At 37.5% G+C, this 16,351-nt stretch overlaps 1 long non-coding RNA gene across 1 annotated transcript; it reads left to right on the forward strand.

Annotated features, from left to right (window-relative positions):
• The first annotated feature begins 2,824 nt into the window (after positions 1–2,824).
• Positions 2,825–5,607, forward strand: LOC142175457 (uncharacterized). The gene is made up of 2 exons (XR_012704517.1): positions 2,825–3,477; positions 5,061–5,607. It is a non-coding gene; the product is annotated as an uncharacterized LOC142175457 (long non-coding RNA).
• Positions 5,608–16,351: the final 10,744 nt, after the last annotated feature.

The following is a 16,351-nucleotide window of genomic DNA, read 5'->3' on the forward strand; positions in this document are numbered from 1 at the left end:
TGTCTGTGTGAATGCTTATCTTGGTCTCCCGGATTTCTTCCGGGGTTCCTAAGTTTACCGGTTCAGTGTCATTCAGATTTGGCTTAGGTTTATTCTCGAAATATTCCAACTCTCGGTTTATCTCCCTAAAAGCCTCTTCCGCATCATATTCTGGTTCTGGGTTCATTAATTCACAGTTAAATAGCTCATTGTGATCTGGGCGTGAAGTCCGCAAGCATGTCATATTTAAAGTCGCATTATTAGGACTGAAAAGAAAGATAAAAGGCAAAATAACAAAAAATTAGAACAAAAGAAAGAATGGGAAAGCAATGATGATTTTTTTTTATTTTCTTTGGAAATTTGGAAGACAACAATGTTTACAACTAGGGATTCAAAACAACAAACAGAAGAAAACGTTCAAGTTATGTCCTGGAGATAACTTGTGACACAGGAAAGGTGGCAGGACAGGTCTACCCGGACTTCCGTCTAGTCGGGAATGGCGTGGCCTCCCAGTTTTGGAGTTTGGCGTTTGGCCCCATGTACATCATCTCAGCAGTGCTTGTGCCTTCACCTGGTTGAACCATGTGGACCTCGTAGAGCATTTCCCTCATTGCCCCACATATCTCCTCGATTTCCTCAGCTGTGAAGACCTCATCATCTTCTTCAACGTACTTCGGCCTGATGAAAGTTGCATATAAATCCGGCAGTGGTTGAGGTAACTTCCAACCCTCATTTTTCCTTTTCTTTGCCCATTCTTCGTCTGCTGGAGTAGGTTTGAAACCTAGTCCAAAAGGTTTCTTGATGACTGGCAAAGTAATGGGTTCTGTTATTCCCTGAAGGGTTCGTCCAAGTCCCTTCCCTGGCCTAAATCCATGCCGGATCATCTCTTTGGCCACCATGACCGAGGCGTTAGACAATAAAGGCTGGGGGCAAGGTATTCCCTCTTCGTGTTGCTCTGCCAGTACAATCTCGAAAGCTTGATAGACCGTATGTTCGCTCCCTTCTCTCGGTTCAAGATACGGGATGGATGGGTCTCGATAAATGGCATGCTCATCTTCCCCATGGACCACGATCTCTCGGTCTTCGTACTCGAACTTCACCATCTGGTGAAGAGTGGAAGGCACGGCTCCTGCCGCATGGATCCAAGGTCTGCCAAGGAGAAAATTGTAGGATGTGTCCATGTCGATCACCTGGAAGGTTACTCGAAATTCGACTGGTCCTATGACCAACAACAGGTCTATTTCTCCCATGGTGTCTCTCTTGATGACGTCGAAAGCTCTTACGCAGACATTGTTGGGTCGGATTCTTTCGGCCCCAATTTCCATTCTTTGCAGCGTGGAGAGCGGGAAAATGTCAACGCCTGAGCCTCCATCCAACATTACCCGCTTGACATAGTAGTCCTCGCATTTAACTGTTAAATGCAAGGCCTTGTTGTGTGCTGCTCCTTCCGGGGGTAAATCGTTTTTGCTGAAAGAGATTTGGTTGACAGCGAAGAATCTTTCTGTCATCCGCTCTAGTTGTTCCACCGAGGTTTCAACTGGTACATATGCTTCATTCAGGGTTTTCAATAGGATCTTTTGATGCTCAGTTGACCTCATCAATAATGACAGCATGGATACTTGCTCAGGGTACTTGCGCAGCTGATCTATCACTTCGTAATCCGGCATTTTCATTTGTTGGAAGAACACCTCCGCTTCTTCAGCACTCACGGGCTTCTTTGGAGGGAAGCGCCTTTGTGTGGCGTTGTTCAGTTCTTGGGTATTTGAATACCTTCCAATGAAAGTATTTTCTGGAAGTTCTCCCATGACCTCTTTACCTTTGTACATCACCAAAGTCTTTTGATAATTCCACGGCACTGTGGACGGGTTGGTCATTGGCTTTTGTGGCACGCGTCCGATAACCACTGGCTCATTCAGCCGAGGTGGTTGAATCATCCCCCGGACCACATAGGCCCCTTTTGGCACGTACATAGGTTTTGTCTTTTTGATCCCGAAGTTCTGCGTCTTCTCAGCTCGACCTCGTGGTATGTAAAGAACTTCATTTTTTACAGGTACCACTTTCTTCTCTACCTTCTTTTCAGGCTTGACCTCTTCCCCCTTTTCTGGTTTCTGGTCCATTTCGGGCCTCTTTCCCGTGTCGACAATGGCAATTATAGCTTTCAAAGCAGGATCGAACTCTTTGTCTTCACAAATCATTCCGATCAGCGGCCCATTATTGTGAGCAGGTGTAAGCATGTGATTTTTGCCCTATATGAGAAATACTCCCAAAAAAATGCAAAATAAAATGATTTTTCTTGATGTGCAATTTTGAGTGTTTTTGTGATATTTTTGGATAATTATTTGTATTTGTCTGTGTTTGCTTATTTGTTAAATTAATAAAAAATACAAAAATACGTCGCATTTTGCATGTAGGATTTAATTCTACAATTGTTAGTAATTAAGTTTGTTTATAAAAAATGAAAATTACAAAAAATAGGCATCGTTTGCATTTTTAGCATTTAATGTCCAAATATACAATTTTATGCTTAATTAACACTTAATTGTGCGTTAATTGTTATTGGAAGTTAATTTGCGCTTTTATAACTTAATTTAGTTCTTAATAATAGTTTAAGTATTTTTATAATTTAGTTTTAGAAAAATAAAAGAAGAAAAAGAGCGAAAATATAAAGAAAGTCGGAATTGGGCCTCTTCTTCAATTTCAAGCCATAGGCCCAAAAAATGGCCCAATCTTCCCTACAACCCAGTCCATTTCGAACTGGGTCGACCCAGTCCATAACCCAACACCCCTATTATCTTACAAACAACACAAAACAAAAAAATAAAAAAAGCAAAAACCCTAAAAAAGACCTAAAACTATCCGCCCCCCAACCTTGGTTTTTCTTCTTCTCCATCACCAAAAATGAAGACCTCCCATGGCTGCCTTTACCTTTCTTTTTCGTCCACCCAGACCACCCTCATCGTCGCCATCTTGACGTCCGCCATTAATGAGCAACTACGCCAGTCGTTGCTGCTTCACCATGAATGACCACACCAGACGTCCGCCATTAACGACCTCCGTTGATGCTGCGTCAACCAGCTGTTGCTTCATCTTCTCCAGCTCCTCCGTCTGCTGTAACCTCAGTCCCTCCATGGACTACTGCTGTCCGCCATCGTCCACCTCCAAGCAAACCCAAACAGACCTCGTCGCCATAACCAGCTCCAAGCAGTCATGGAAGCGGTCATGGAAGCTCCAAGCAGTCATGGAAGCAATGTCCCTGGTTACTTCCCCTCCTTCGTTCCAGCTGGTTCCCGCCATTGTTGTTGCCCTCATCTTCTTCGCGCGAACAAACCAAGCGCACCTCCAGCTGCTTCTGTCTCATAACTACTGTTCCGGCGTCAACTAATTAGGTTCGATGTCGTCGATCCTTGTTCGAGCTCGTCGTTGTTTGTTGTTGAGTCCGGACAGATTTATTTCCATTCGATGCTTGTCGAAACAGTCCGTACATATTTCATCAATCCGGTTAGTAGTTTTTGAATTTTTATTTTTGTCCGTATTTTGTTTTGATATTTTTCGAATCTAAAATCGGCGAATGTTTGTTTTATTCATGTCTATGGTTGGATATTTGATTTTTTGGTTTTGTTCATGTTCATGTTGTTTGTTAAATTAATTTTCAGATTTCAAAATAGAAGTTTAATTAGTTGTTTTCATATTCATTTCATGTTTGTATTATTGTTTAAGTGAATATTTGTTAGTTTGATGTTTGTTAGATTCAAATTGAAATTTAATTAACTATTTCTTCAATTTGTTTCATGTGTTTATGTATTGTTGGAAATTGTTAATATTGTTAAGTTCAAGTTTAAGTTCATAATTGTTTATTCGTCAATCTTGTTATTTGTCTTTAAAGAATTTAGTTGTATTAAAGGAATATATTGTTTTAATCGTTTAATCCGTCATGTTTGTTGTCTTAAAATAGATTCATTCATGTTCATACTTTGTTTGGATGATCTTGAATCCGAATTTTGTATAGTTTGATTTCTTGTTTACCATTTATGATTATTGCTTGAATTGTTCTCATAATCTTGTTTTAAGTTTAATATAAGAATTGTTTGTTGTAATGTTGTTAGAGTTGATTTTAAGTTCAATATGATTGAATTTAGAAATCTTCATACTTTGATTGTTGTTGTTGTTGAATCCGAAAATAGGATTGTTTGTTGCTAAAATATTGTTCAATCAAATTTTAGTTGTTCTTTGTTGTTTAATTCGTGTTCGTGTGATTTGTTGTTGAAATGTTGTTAAAATCGTGTTCATGTGATATTGTTGTTATGATGTTCATCCATGTTCATATTGTTGTTTGAACATTGTTAGAAATTGATCATATTGTCTATATTTTGGTTAAGTTTGATTAATTGATGTGTTATAGTTGATGGGTAGTTTGGTAAATTTGTAGTACGTTCAGGGGTAGTTTGGTAATTTCAGTAAGGTCGGAAGGGGTAGTTTAGGAATTGTACATTTTGAAATTGTTTATTTGAAGCATGGGGGACAAAATGAAATGGGGTGGGTTGTGATATGATTATTTAATATAAAGGGGGGACAAGATTTAAATTAAAGGGGAATCTTGCATTATTTTAAATAAAGCATGGGGGACAAAATATAATGGGGTGGTGTGATATGTTTATTTAATGTAATGGGGATGAGTGGAAAGATAATGGGTTGGGTAGAGAAAAAGTATTGATTTAATTGATTAAAAGATTTATGGGATGGGATTATATATATGTGAAGTCTTGAACACAAGACAACACAGAGAGAACAAGAATACAGATAGAGAGAAAAAAACGGACAGAGAATAGAAGAGAGAAAAATTCCGAAAAATATTTAAGCTTTCAAAAATAAAAATAAAAGCTAAAAAATCTACTGCTTTCTTTCTTTGTTTGAAATTAGTATTAATGGTTGTTGTTTCATTTAAAGCTTAAAGCTTTTGTTTTTGGGATTACTACTCCACCGGTCTGTTACTGGGTTGTTACTATTGTTGGGCAGTTGTTGCTATTGTACTGTTATTATTGCTGCTGATTCTCATCATCATTTTCTTTTGCTTCCAATATCAGGTACATATCTGTAAATTCATGTCACGAAAAGCTTCAACATGACAAATTAATGATGTTCGGGAATTATAATTCTGTTTTCCATTCATTCAAGTTTAGTAGTTAAAATTTGGTTTTGTTTCAGTTGATTAATATAGTAGTACGTTTGGCGTAATGAATATAAGATAATTGTTACCTCTTAAAATTCGTTTAAGTGTTGTAATAATATCATCTATTTCGGAATTTTCATTAAGTGAAGTCATGATTAAAATATCAAGGTAGCGAACATGGCATAAAATGGGCCATTAATTACATCCCGTAATATTGTTAGCTAAATGCAAAGTAGAATGGAAGTATCAATAAATTACATTATTAGTATATCTTGTAAAAAATCTGATTTTTTAGATTGATATAAGTTGTATGTTCATATATAGCATGATGATGAGTATATATATAATCATATGTGGAAGGTGAGTTGATACAATATTAGGAATGGTTCAAACGTATAACTATATTGCATGTGATGTAATTTTATTGAATCAATTTGTATAATAGTTCTCTTTCTTATCAACTTGACTCTTATCTTCCATTGCAAACATTAACCAAACCATTGCAACTTTGGACTAAAACAAATACATAAGAAGGACATAGGATTTATAAACGAATCGTGACATTTTATGTAAAAGATATATAGAAGAAGAGTTCGCCTTAAATGAAACAATGAAAATTCTTCAGGAACTATTAATTTGTTTATCAAATTAATTCTTTTTCCATTTTTATATGCGATTCGATTTTTTGATATATTAATGTTGTATCCACGATAAAAAATGATAGTATTTTTTAGTTACCTGTTGTTTGTTTCTTTTTCATATCATTAATTCTTTAAAATTTAAATGGCTTGGAGGAATATAATTCATATGCGTAAAATAAGATTTGCGGTGAACACATAATAACTTTTGAATGTTTTTTCAAGAAATATAGAGACGTCTAAATCAATGTTTCTCTATGGCTTTCATATAAAAATAAGTGGATATAATAAACAATTTGTAAACAAATTTATACTACCATCAAGAATATTTTTGTGATTAGGGATACGTTCGCGTAACCTAATTATATTTCTAAAGGCAATTCGGATTATGCGTTCGCGCAACTTCGATCGAATATTTAATAAAAGGGATTTCTCGGAGAATATCATTATTAATTTCATATAACTCGAGATGTGCGGTTCAATATTTAATGATACAAGAGCGACGGACATTCTTAATTTTATTTTAAGCACAATTTCGAACTTAAGTCTATTTTTATAAATAAATAAAAATTTCGAAAAAATAAATAAATAAATTATATTATCAATATCATTGTGTATACGTACGCGTGACACGATTTTCACGTTAAAAAATATTAAAAACGAATACACGTACGCGTGATTCGATTCGAAGAAGGGTCTTTAATTATAAACAATTTAAATAGAAGCGGTAACAATAAAATCATGCAATAAAAATGTATTTAATAAATCAAAATAATCAAGCCAAATATAACAGTTGAGCGACCGTGCTAGAACCACGGAACTCGGGAATGCCTAACACCTTCTCCCGGGTTAACAGAATTCCTTATCCGGATTTCTGGTTCGCAGAATAATAAACAGAGTTATATTCTCCTCGATTCAGGGATTAAAATTGGTGACTTGGGACGCCTTAAAATTCCCAGGTGGCGACTCTGAAACAAACAAACAAATCCCGTTTCGACTGTCCTTTAATTGGAGAAAACTCCCTTGCACCCTCGCGGGCGCGGGAAAAAGGAGGTGCGACAGCTCTGGCGACTCTGCTGGGGACTAAAACCCAGAACCACTGGTTCAGGGTTTAAGAATTCGAGCTTAAAATAACTGTTATAGTTGGCTTTATTTATTATCTGATTTTTTTTTATATATGCCCAATGTGCTAAATGACACTTTTACCGCTTTAATATTATTTGAATTATGAATATATACAACTGCTACGAAACCCCCTTCTTTCTGAGTCTTCTAAATTTATGGTGCACACGTGCGCGTGGCCCACCTTTCTGTTAAAGTCATACCAAATAAGACGAAGTTGGGACAAGTAACTAGGCCGGGTAGACTTTCGTGCTCCCAGTACGTTGCCCCCGTTTCGGCTCAAACTGTCTGTTTGGGTAAGCCAGGGCTAGATCAATATGCCTCAAGTTTTTCACTTAGAATAACTCAGCTTCATGCCGGATCCCTAGTAGGAGCGATTATTTGCATCAAGTGCATTTGACTTTGGAGACTCAACACAGGGGTTGGGTCTGTCTAGGACAGGTGTACCAAAAAAATGACCATCCTGATGCATCTTACTTGCTGCTACTTGCGCATTTATTTGATCCGGATTTGTGTGTTGACTGACTTTTGAATATGATGAATAATATTTTAAAATTGAAAAAAAAAATAGCTGTTAGGGAATTGACTGTTTATTTTTGAAAAAAAGCCAATGCCCAAATAACTGTCAAAACTCTGCCGAAATTTTGAGAAAATGAAAAAAAAATGTTTTATTAGTTTGTTTTATTAAAAGCAAAGGAAAAATAGAAAATGAAAATAAAAAAAAAGAGTCTTATTTTTAAAATGGTTTTTATTTTATTTTATTTGCTTATGAAAATGCAAAAAATAAAAAAAAAATAAAAAAAAAGGTCTTTATATATATATATATATATATATATATATATATATATATATATATATATATATATATATATATATATATATATATATATATATATATATATATATATTTTATTTCCAAAAGATATATATATCTTTATTTGTTGCAAAGAGTATTTTTCTTGCCAAGAAAATTTAAAATAAAATTCCAAAAAATATGTCTTGCAAAAAATAATATAAATATCTTTATTTTCCATTGTTGATAAAACAAAAATAATAAAAATGTTTTCTTTTAAGAAAAAAAATCCGAAAATATTTTGATTCCTCTTTCAAAATTGAAAAGAAAATTCAAAATTCAAAAAATATTTTTTAGAAGCATTTCTTTTATCAAAAGAAAAATTCCAAAAATATTTTTTTTAGAATAAAAAAAAAGACAAATGGAAATTCAAAAAAAAAAAAACTTCCTTTTGAAATTCTCAAAGTTCAAATCAAAAGAAAAGGAATTTTTACGAGTTTTTCTTTCAAAAAGAAATCAATCAAAAAAATATATATATACTTCCTTTGAGCAGTTCTTTCACAGTTCCAATAAAAAAAAATATTAGTTCATTTACTTATTCACGATGCCCGAACTACGCCGGTTTGATTCTCACCGGATGTGAGATACGTAGGCAACCCTCATCGGGTCCAACCCCCATTTTTGCTAAAATAGCCAAAAACCAATAAATAAATAAAAAACATGTCAAAATTTTAATTTTTTCATAAATAAGTCGGGTAGTGTCCAGCCTCCACTTTTTGCTAAAACAAATATAGCCAAAAAAAATATATGTCAAATTTTAGTTTTGTCATAAAGAAGTCGGGTGACGCTGTTTTATCAAGACATAGCCGAATGTTCCCGAAAGGGACGCCGGAAGGCTGACTTTGCATAAACAGCCACCTTTGGGTCATTTTTTAAAATTTGGTTCAGTTGACCCACACAGCCTTAAAAAATCTTCGTCCCCGAGGCGCTGAAAGGCCGTGTTGCAACACCTGGTTTTTATTGTAATTTGAAAAGAAAAAAAAAGAGTCAACGGTCAGGTGAATTTTTTTTTAGTCAAAAATAAGCCGAGCTAGCTTCGACAGTGTCTTAAACCGTTCTTGCCAAAATAGCCTTAGAGTATCTTTCAGTTGTCGAAAGGCTATTTTCGTAAAAGAACGAACAAGTTTGTAAAGTGTCAAAATAATCCTCCCCGGCCTTAAAATTCATGTGAGATTTGGAAGGGGCCACATTTGCAAAAATAGCCATTTGGTTGCATTTGTCAAACGGGGAAAGGAAGCTGACCTTTTTGTTTCGAGGTTATAAATCTTTAATTAGAATATGTGGGTTGTTTGATTTTCGAGTTTGTAGGTCATCTTCAAACCTTTAAAACCCAGTTTATTTTAATATGAAAATTGAAAAAAAATGATTAATATTGTTTATCTTTTATTGGTCCGAACTACGCAAGGTCTGATTCATGCGGGGTCATGATACGTAGGCAATCTCCATAATATTCGACCACAACAAATAATGAAAAAATGAATGAAAAAAAATCGGAAAAAAAAAGAAAAAAAAAGATGTTGCTAGTAATAAGAACCGACTGAGTCCATTCTAACATGTTTTATTTTGAATTGTGAAGAAAGTTGAGTTGGTCGGTTTGTTCAGAGGGTTCAACAAGAGTCTACTGTGCCGGAAAAAAATAGAATACTGAAACAGCAAATGACCGGAGTGTGTCAAGCATGGGCCTGTGGGCAAGGACAGCCTCGTCATGAGTCACAATTTGCGACACAACAAGAGCAGTACCACTCTCCTAAGTACCACCCGTACTCGTTAGATCTTCCTTCAAAGATTGAAGAGCCTGCCCGAAAGATGGTACAAGAAGAATTAACCCAAAGGGTGAAAAACTTAGAACAATGGTTGAAAAACAGGCAAGGGTTGTCTGGCCAAAAGAGTGTTGCCTTCAAAGATCTATGTATGTTCCCCGATGTCCACTTTCCGCCTGGTTTCAAGACTCCCAAATTTGAAAAGTACGATGGACATGGAGATCCCATTGCCCACCTGAAAATGTATTGCAATCAAATGAGAGGTGCGGGAAGAAATGAAGAATTGTTGATGGCTTATTTTGTGGAAAGCCTTACGGGAGTAGCTTCCGAATGGTTTATGGATCAAGACACGTCTCGCTGGTATGTCTGGGACGACATGGCACAAGCATTTGTCAAACAGTTCCAATACAACATCGACATTGCCCCAGACCGCATTTCCCTTTCAAACCTGAAGAAGAAACCAAGTGAAAGTTTCAGGGAATATGCCATTAAATGGAGAGAGCAAGCAGCTCGAGTTAAGCCACCCATGGATGACCACGAGCTAATAACTGTCTTCCTTCAAGCGCAAGAGCCAGATTACTTTCAGAACATGATGTCCGCAGTTGGCAAATCCTTTTCAGAAGCAATCAAAATGGGAGAAATAATAGAGAATGGTCTTAAGACAGGAAAAATTATAAGTCAAGCAGTTTTTAAAGCTGCAACTCATGCTGTCCGGGTTGAGTCTGATAATTTTTGCGACACAAATGAGAAGATTGAAGAAATCATGATGACATCAGGGTCAAGAAGAGGTCCTAGGAGAACATCTCGAAGGTATGAGCAGCCTCCTAAAGTTATCTATGAATCCCCTGAGCAATATTATCCCCCTCAGAACCCACAACACTCTATTGTTCCACCTCAGTATGTTGCCCGGCCACAAAAACGCCCCAGAAGGCGAGCACGAGCATCACAAAATCTCCAGAAGCCTCCACATAACTTTCAGGTGCCCTATAACCCACATCCAAGCCAGAAGTATAAAGGGGAACGAAGGTTGAAAGATAATTTTACACCAATAGGAGAGTCCTATGAAAGCTTATTTGAGAGGTTAAAGCATCACGACATGATTGCATCTATTCCTCCAAATCATCTGGACACACGTGCAAGAAGCTTTGACCCTTCTAAAAGATGTGAATACCATTCCAATGCCCAGGGGCACAATGTTGAAAGTTGTCGGGATTTGAAAAAAGAAATAGAAAGGATGATCCAGGAAAATCTGATTGTAATCCAAGGTAATGACACCCAGAATATCGCGCAGAATCCTTTACCTGCACATCATGATGCACACTTTATGGGGAGGATGCCTGGTAACATGGGATTTTAGAGTCATCCCGAAAAGCCGCTAACCGATGATAATGATATCGAAGTTGGAAATGGTCTGGACAATACTGCAAAGCTCAGTGGCTAAAGATGCCAACTTTGATAAAATGGGAGGACACTCCGTTCCTTGGTTAACAAGAGAGAAGCTTGTGGTGGCTTATTTTGTTGTCATTTCTGTTGTCCGGATTATTCTTAGGGTTGTAATCCGAATATTGTCTTGTGTCAAACCTTCTTATCTTTCCATTTTTGTCGTATCAGTTTGTTTAAGTCTCGTTGATGTTGTGTTAAGATTTTAATCTGGTTGTTTTGTTTGTTTTTCTAACCATTTCGCCGGAAGTCTAATACAAAAGCCGGTCTTTTATTATTTCCAGTCATCTTTTTATTTAGTCCTTTTGTCATTTTCGTTCAATGCCGATTCTAGGGACATGACATGCGCACACAGTTTGGGCCTAGTCTTTAAAGTTAATCATAAAACCCTGGAGAGGTGATCAAAGCATTTAAGGGAAATAAGAACGGTTTGAGATTATTTGAAGCCCGAGTCATGTGGAACTGGGGCAAGTAAAACTTAAAGAAAACCGTTAAATGCAAGATTCGCCAAATTGGCATGAGAGTCGTTCATGAGAATGAGAGTGTCGCCCAACGGTGCTTTAGAAATGACAAATGAAAAAGCAAGTGTTTAACATAATTGTCAAATCCAGCACCATCGGAAGAGACTATAAATCTATGTTCAATAGTGTTGTTTGCACTCGGCATGTTTTGAAGACTGGAATGACGAAGGCATTTTGTTCTGCTACCTAAACACTTTATCCTTTGTTACCCCTTTTGAGCCTTATTTATTTTCTTTCATACCCCTCGTTCGGAATCAATAGCAATGACTAGGAAATACGAGCCTGGAAGGTAAAGAAAAAATAAAAAAAAAACGAAAAAGAAAAAGAAAAATGAAAAAAAACAAAAGAAAGTCAAATGAAAAAGAGGAATTGGGAACTACGTTTGACCTGATTCCTCAAAGAGGATACGTAGGCGCTTCACGGCTCGGTCATAGGGTGCATAGTGCGCATAATGTGCGTAGTATGCATAGTGTAACCAAAAAAATTTAAAAATAAAAATAATAAATAAATAATCCCCAAGCAAGAAACTGGGGCAAGAGTTGTACTCGTTGTAAGCAAAATTGGTTCCGAAGGTTGTAATTTTAAAACCCCAAATTTATTTTGTTTTTGAGACTTTAATACCCTTTCTTTTTAAGCCTATCCAAAAAACCCACATTACGGTCCAAAGAAAGACCTTCTGACCAGTCTGCAAAAGATGCCAAGTCAGACAAATGAGAGTCTTACCGGCGAACATAACATTCTGTTCCACAACAGAAAGGACTCTAATCTCCAGCAGAGAGAGTCATACCGGCAACACTCCAAATCCCCAACTGGAAAGTGATATAAATGAGAGAGTCTTATCGGTGAAAATCTTCACGGACACCATAAGGCGATGAAAGCTGAGAGAAAAACCAAAATGAGAGAGGCTTGATAGTGAAAACCCTTCGGGCACTACAAGTCGAATAAGATTGGGAATCAGATGAGGAATTGCCAATTGAAGGTCTTGAAAGACGATTGACGGCAGAGGATAGGCCACATGTGCATGTCATGACCATTAGAGTCGGTATTTGCGTTTGATAGTTTTTTTTCTTTTGTTAAAGAGTCATCTTTTTCCGTTGTCTTTTATTCTGTTCCCTTTTGTCTTTTCCTTTCATAGAAATTTCCCCAGTAGAGTCTGTTTGGTCAGAACCAGTGGGAAATGACTTCAAAATAGGCCATCAGCTTTCCAAGATAAGATCTGACTAGTACATACAAATGGTATAGTAAGCAAGGAACAAGCGCGAGGCCAGTGTCAAAAAGATATCCCTAGCAAAAGGGAATTGAAAAAAAGATCAACGAGTGTCAAGAGGGATATCCCCAGCAGAAAAGGATTATCCCCAGCAAATAATATCGTCCCTTGTGGAATGCAGAGCAAGGAAGGAAAAAGGGAAAAGCCGTCCCAGTGGAGTATCACAACCAACTACCACGCTTTAAGCTAACAAATTTTGTTTTGAAACAGGTAAAAGAAATGGCATTGATGACAGAAATGCATGCCACAAGGGAGACTGTAAAACTGGGGCAGAAAATTTTCCTTTCATTTGGAAAATTTTCTGGAAGTCAGGTACCATTTGAGGAAGAATAAAAAATAACACCAGTCTCAAGGGAAGTGGTCTTTGAACCAGTGTTGCCCCATTATAATAAGTTTCCAATGGAGGAAATTGATCCCCAGCAGACAGAACAAAGGGATGACATTTGTGCTCAGAAAAACAAAAGCCATTATCATCCCTAGGAGCTTCCAGAAGAATGAAGCATCGATTTGAAGGGAAAAAATTCCCCAGCAACGTTATCCCAAAAAGATAACACTTTTATCCCCAGCAGTGTTGAGAGAAAATAAATTCTGAAAAAAAAGAGAAAAAAAAATTGAATTTGAAGGAGGGGAAGAAAGAAAACTACCGCAGTGGTATTATCCCCAGCAAGCAAGAACAAAGCAGCGCGAAGGAAGGAGAAAAGAAAAGAAGAAATTACGAAGGTAAGTTTCTCAAATCATTAATCTTTACTACATTTTTCTCCTAGGATAAAAAGTCCTAGTCTGATGAATTTACCTCCCGATACAATCTTGGTCCGATGAAATTTTTCTCCCAAGATAAGATAAAATCTTAGTCGGATGAATCTTTCTCCTAAGATCACAACAAATGGACCTAGTCTGACGATTTATCTCCTAGAGTCAAAATCTTGGTCTGATAAAATTGTTCTCCCAAGATAAAATCTTAGTCGGATGAATCTTTCTCCTAAGATTACAACAAATGGACCTAGTCTGACGATTTATCTCCTAGAGTCAAAATCTTGGTCTGATGAAATTGTTCTCCCAAGATAAAATCTTAGTTGGATGAATCTTTCTCCTAAGATCACAACAAAATGGACCTAGTCTGACGATTTATCTCCTAGAGGTCAAAATCTTGGTCTGATGAAATTGTTCTCCCAAGATAAAATCTTAGTCGGATGAATCTTTCTCCTAAGATCACAACAAAATGGACCTAGTCTGACGATTTATCTCCTAGAGTCAAAATCTTGGTCTGATGAAATTGTTCTCCCAAGATAAAATCTTAGTCGGATGAATCTTTCTCCTAAGATCACAACAAAATGGACCTAGTCTGACGATTTATCTCCTAGAGTCAAAATCTTGGTCTGATGAAATTGTTCTCCCAAGATAAAATCTTAGTCGGATGAATCTTTCTCCTAAGATCACAACAAATGGACCTAGTCTGACGATTTATCTCCTAGAGTCAAAATCTTGGTTTGATGAAATTTTTCTCCCAAGATAAAATCTTAGTCAGATGAATCTTTCTCCTAAGATAAGATATCAAATCCTAGTCTGATGTATTTTCTCCTAGGATAATAATAAATAGAAAAAAATGAAAAAATTGGAAAAGAAGTCAGGCTTCCACCTGGAGAATGAGGATGAAAAATCGAAGAAGAAATCAGGCGCCCACCTGGAGAACAAGGGAAAACAGTTGAATTATCAGAAATCAGGCGTTCACCTGGAGAACAAGGAAGGACAGTTGAAATAGCAATCAGGAATCCACCTGGAGAACAAAGAAGAAGAGTTGAAATATCAGAAGTCAGGCGTCCACCTGGAGAACAAGGAAAAGCATCAAAACTAGGGCAGAAGATTTTCCGCCATGGTCGAAAATTTTCTCGGAAGAACGAGGAAATCAATTCAAGTTTTAAGAGATAGCAAGACAACAAGATTTGGAGAAAAACAGTCGGAGGTAAGACAATTCCAAGATGTTGAAAATGGGATCATCCGCCCTCGAATAGGATATTTGGGTTCATCCACCCTCGAATAGGATATTTTGGGTTCATCCGCCCTCGAATAGGATATTTTGGGTTCATCTGCCCTCGAATAGGATATTTTGGGTTTATCCGCCCTCGAATAGGATATTTTGGGTTCATCCGCCCTCGAATAGGATATTTTGGGTTCATCCACCCTCGAATAGGATATTTTGGGTTCATCCGCCCTCGAATAGGATATTTGGGTTCATCCGCCCTCGAATAGGATATTTTGGGTTCATCCGCCCTCGAATAGGATATTTTGGGTTCATCCGCCCTCGAATAGGATATTTTGGGTTCATCCGCCCTCGAATAGGATATTTTGGGTTCATCCGCCCTCGAATAGGATATTTTGGGTTCATCCGCCCTCAAATAGGATATTTTGGGTTCATCCGCCCTCGAATAGGATATTTTGGGTTCATCCGCCCTCGAATAGGATATTTTGGGTTCATCCGCCCTCGAATAGGATATTTTGGGTTCATCCGCCCTCGAATAGGATATTTTGGGTTCATCCGCCCTCGAATAGGATATTTTTGGGTTCATCCGCCCTCGAATAGGATATTTTGGGTTCATCCGCCCTCGAATAGGATATTTTGGGTTCATCCGCCCTCGAATAGGATATTTTGGGTTCATCCGCCCTCGAATAGGATATTTTGGGTTAATCCACCCTCGAATAGGATATTTGGGTTCATCCGCCCTCGAATAGGATATTGTTGGGTTCATCCGCCCTCGAATAGGATATTTTGGGTTCATCCGCCCTCGAATAGGATATTTGGGTTCATCCGCCCTCGAATAGGATATTTTGGGTTCATCCGCCCTCGAATAGGATATTTTGGGTTCATCCGCCCTCGAATAGGATATTTTGGGTTCATCCGCCCTCGAATAGGATATTTGGGTTCATCCGCCCTCGAATAGGATATTTCGGGTTCATCCTCCCTCGAATAGGATATTTCGGGTTCATCCGCCCTCGAATAGGATTTTATTTTTAAAAGTTGTTGAAGTCAGGAGCTCGCCTGAAGAGAGGAAAAGCAGTTTTTTTTAAAAAAAAGTTGTTGAAATCTTGCCAACCTAAAGAAAGGAATGGCGATGTGTGATTTGAAGTCAGGAGCCCGCCTGAAGAGAGGAATGGCGAATTATTTTCAAAGTTGTTGTTGAAGTCAGGAGCCCGCCTGAAGAGAGGAATGGCATTCATTTTTGTTGTTTAAGTTGGGAGCCCGCCCCTAGAACAGAGGCATACATTTCAGTCTTTAATTTTCAAGCATTGAACTTGGGAGCCCGCCCAGATAACAGAGGCATACATTTCAAGTCTTTAATTTTCAAGTATTGAAGTTGGGAGCCCGCCCAGATAACAGAGGCATACATTTCAAGATCAAGTCAGAGAACAATAAAACAGAGGGTTACAATAGGAATCCCCAGCAGGAAACAATAAAATTCCCCGGCACCGGGAAGCAGAAGGTTGCAACAAGAGGTCACAACACAAACTCAAGTGCATGTGTCAAAAGAAGAAAAGTACCGGAAGAAATGCAAGCAGACAAGGAAGCAAGGCAACAAAAACAAATTGTACTCTAGCCTAGCTTCTTGTT

This window comes from Nicotiana tabacum, chromosome 21, assembly GCF_000715075.1.
Source record: "Nicotiana tabacum cultivar K326 chromosome 21, ASM71507v2, whole genome shotgun sequence".
NCBI lineage: Eukaryota > Viridiplantae > Streptophyta > Magnoliopsida > Solanales > Solanaceae > Nicotiana > Nicotiana tabacum.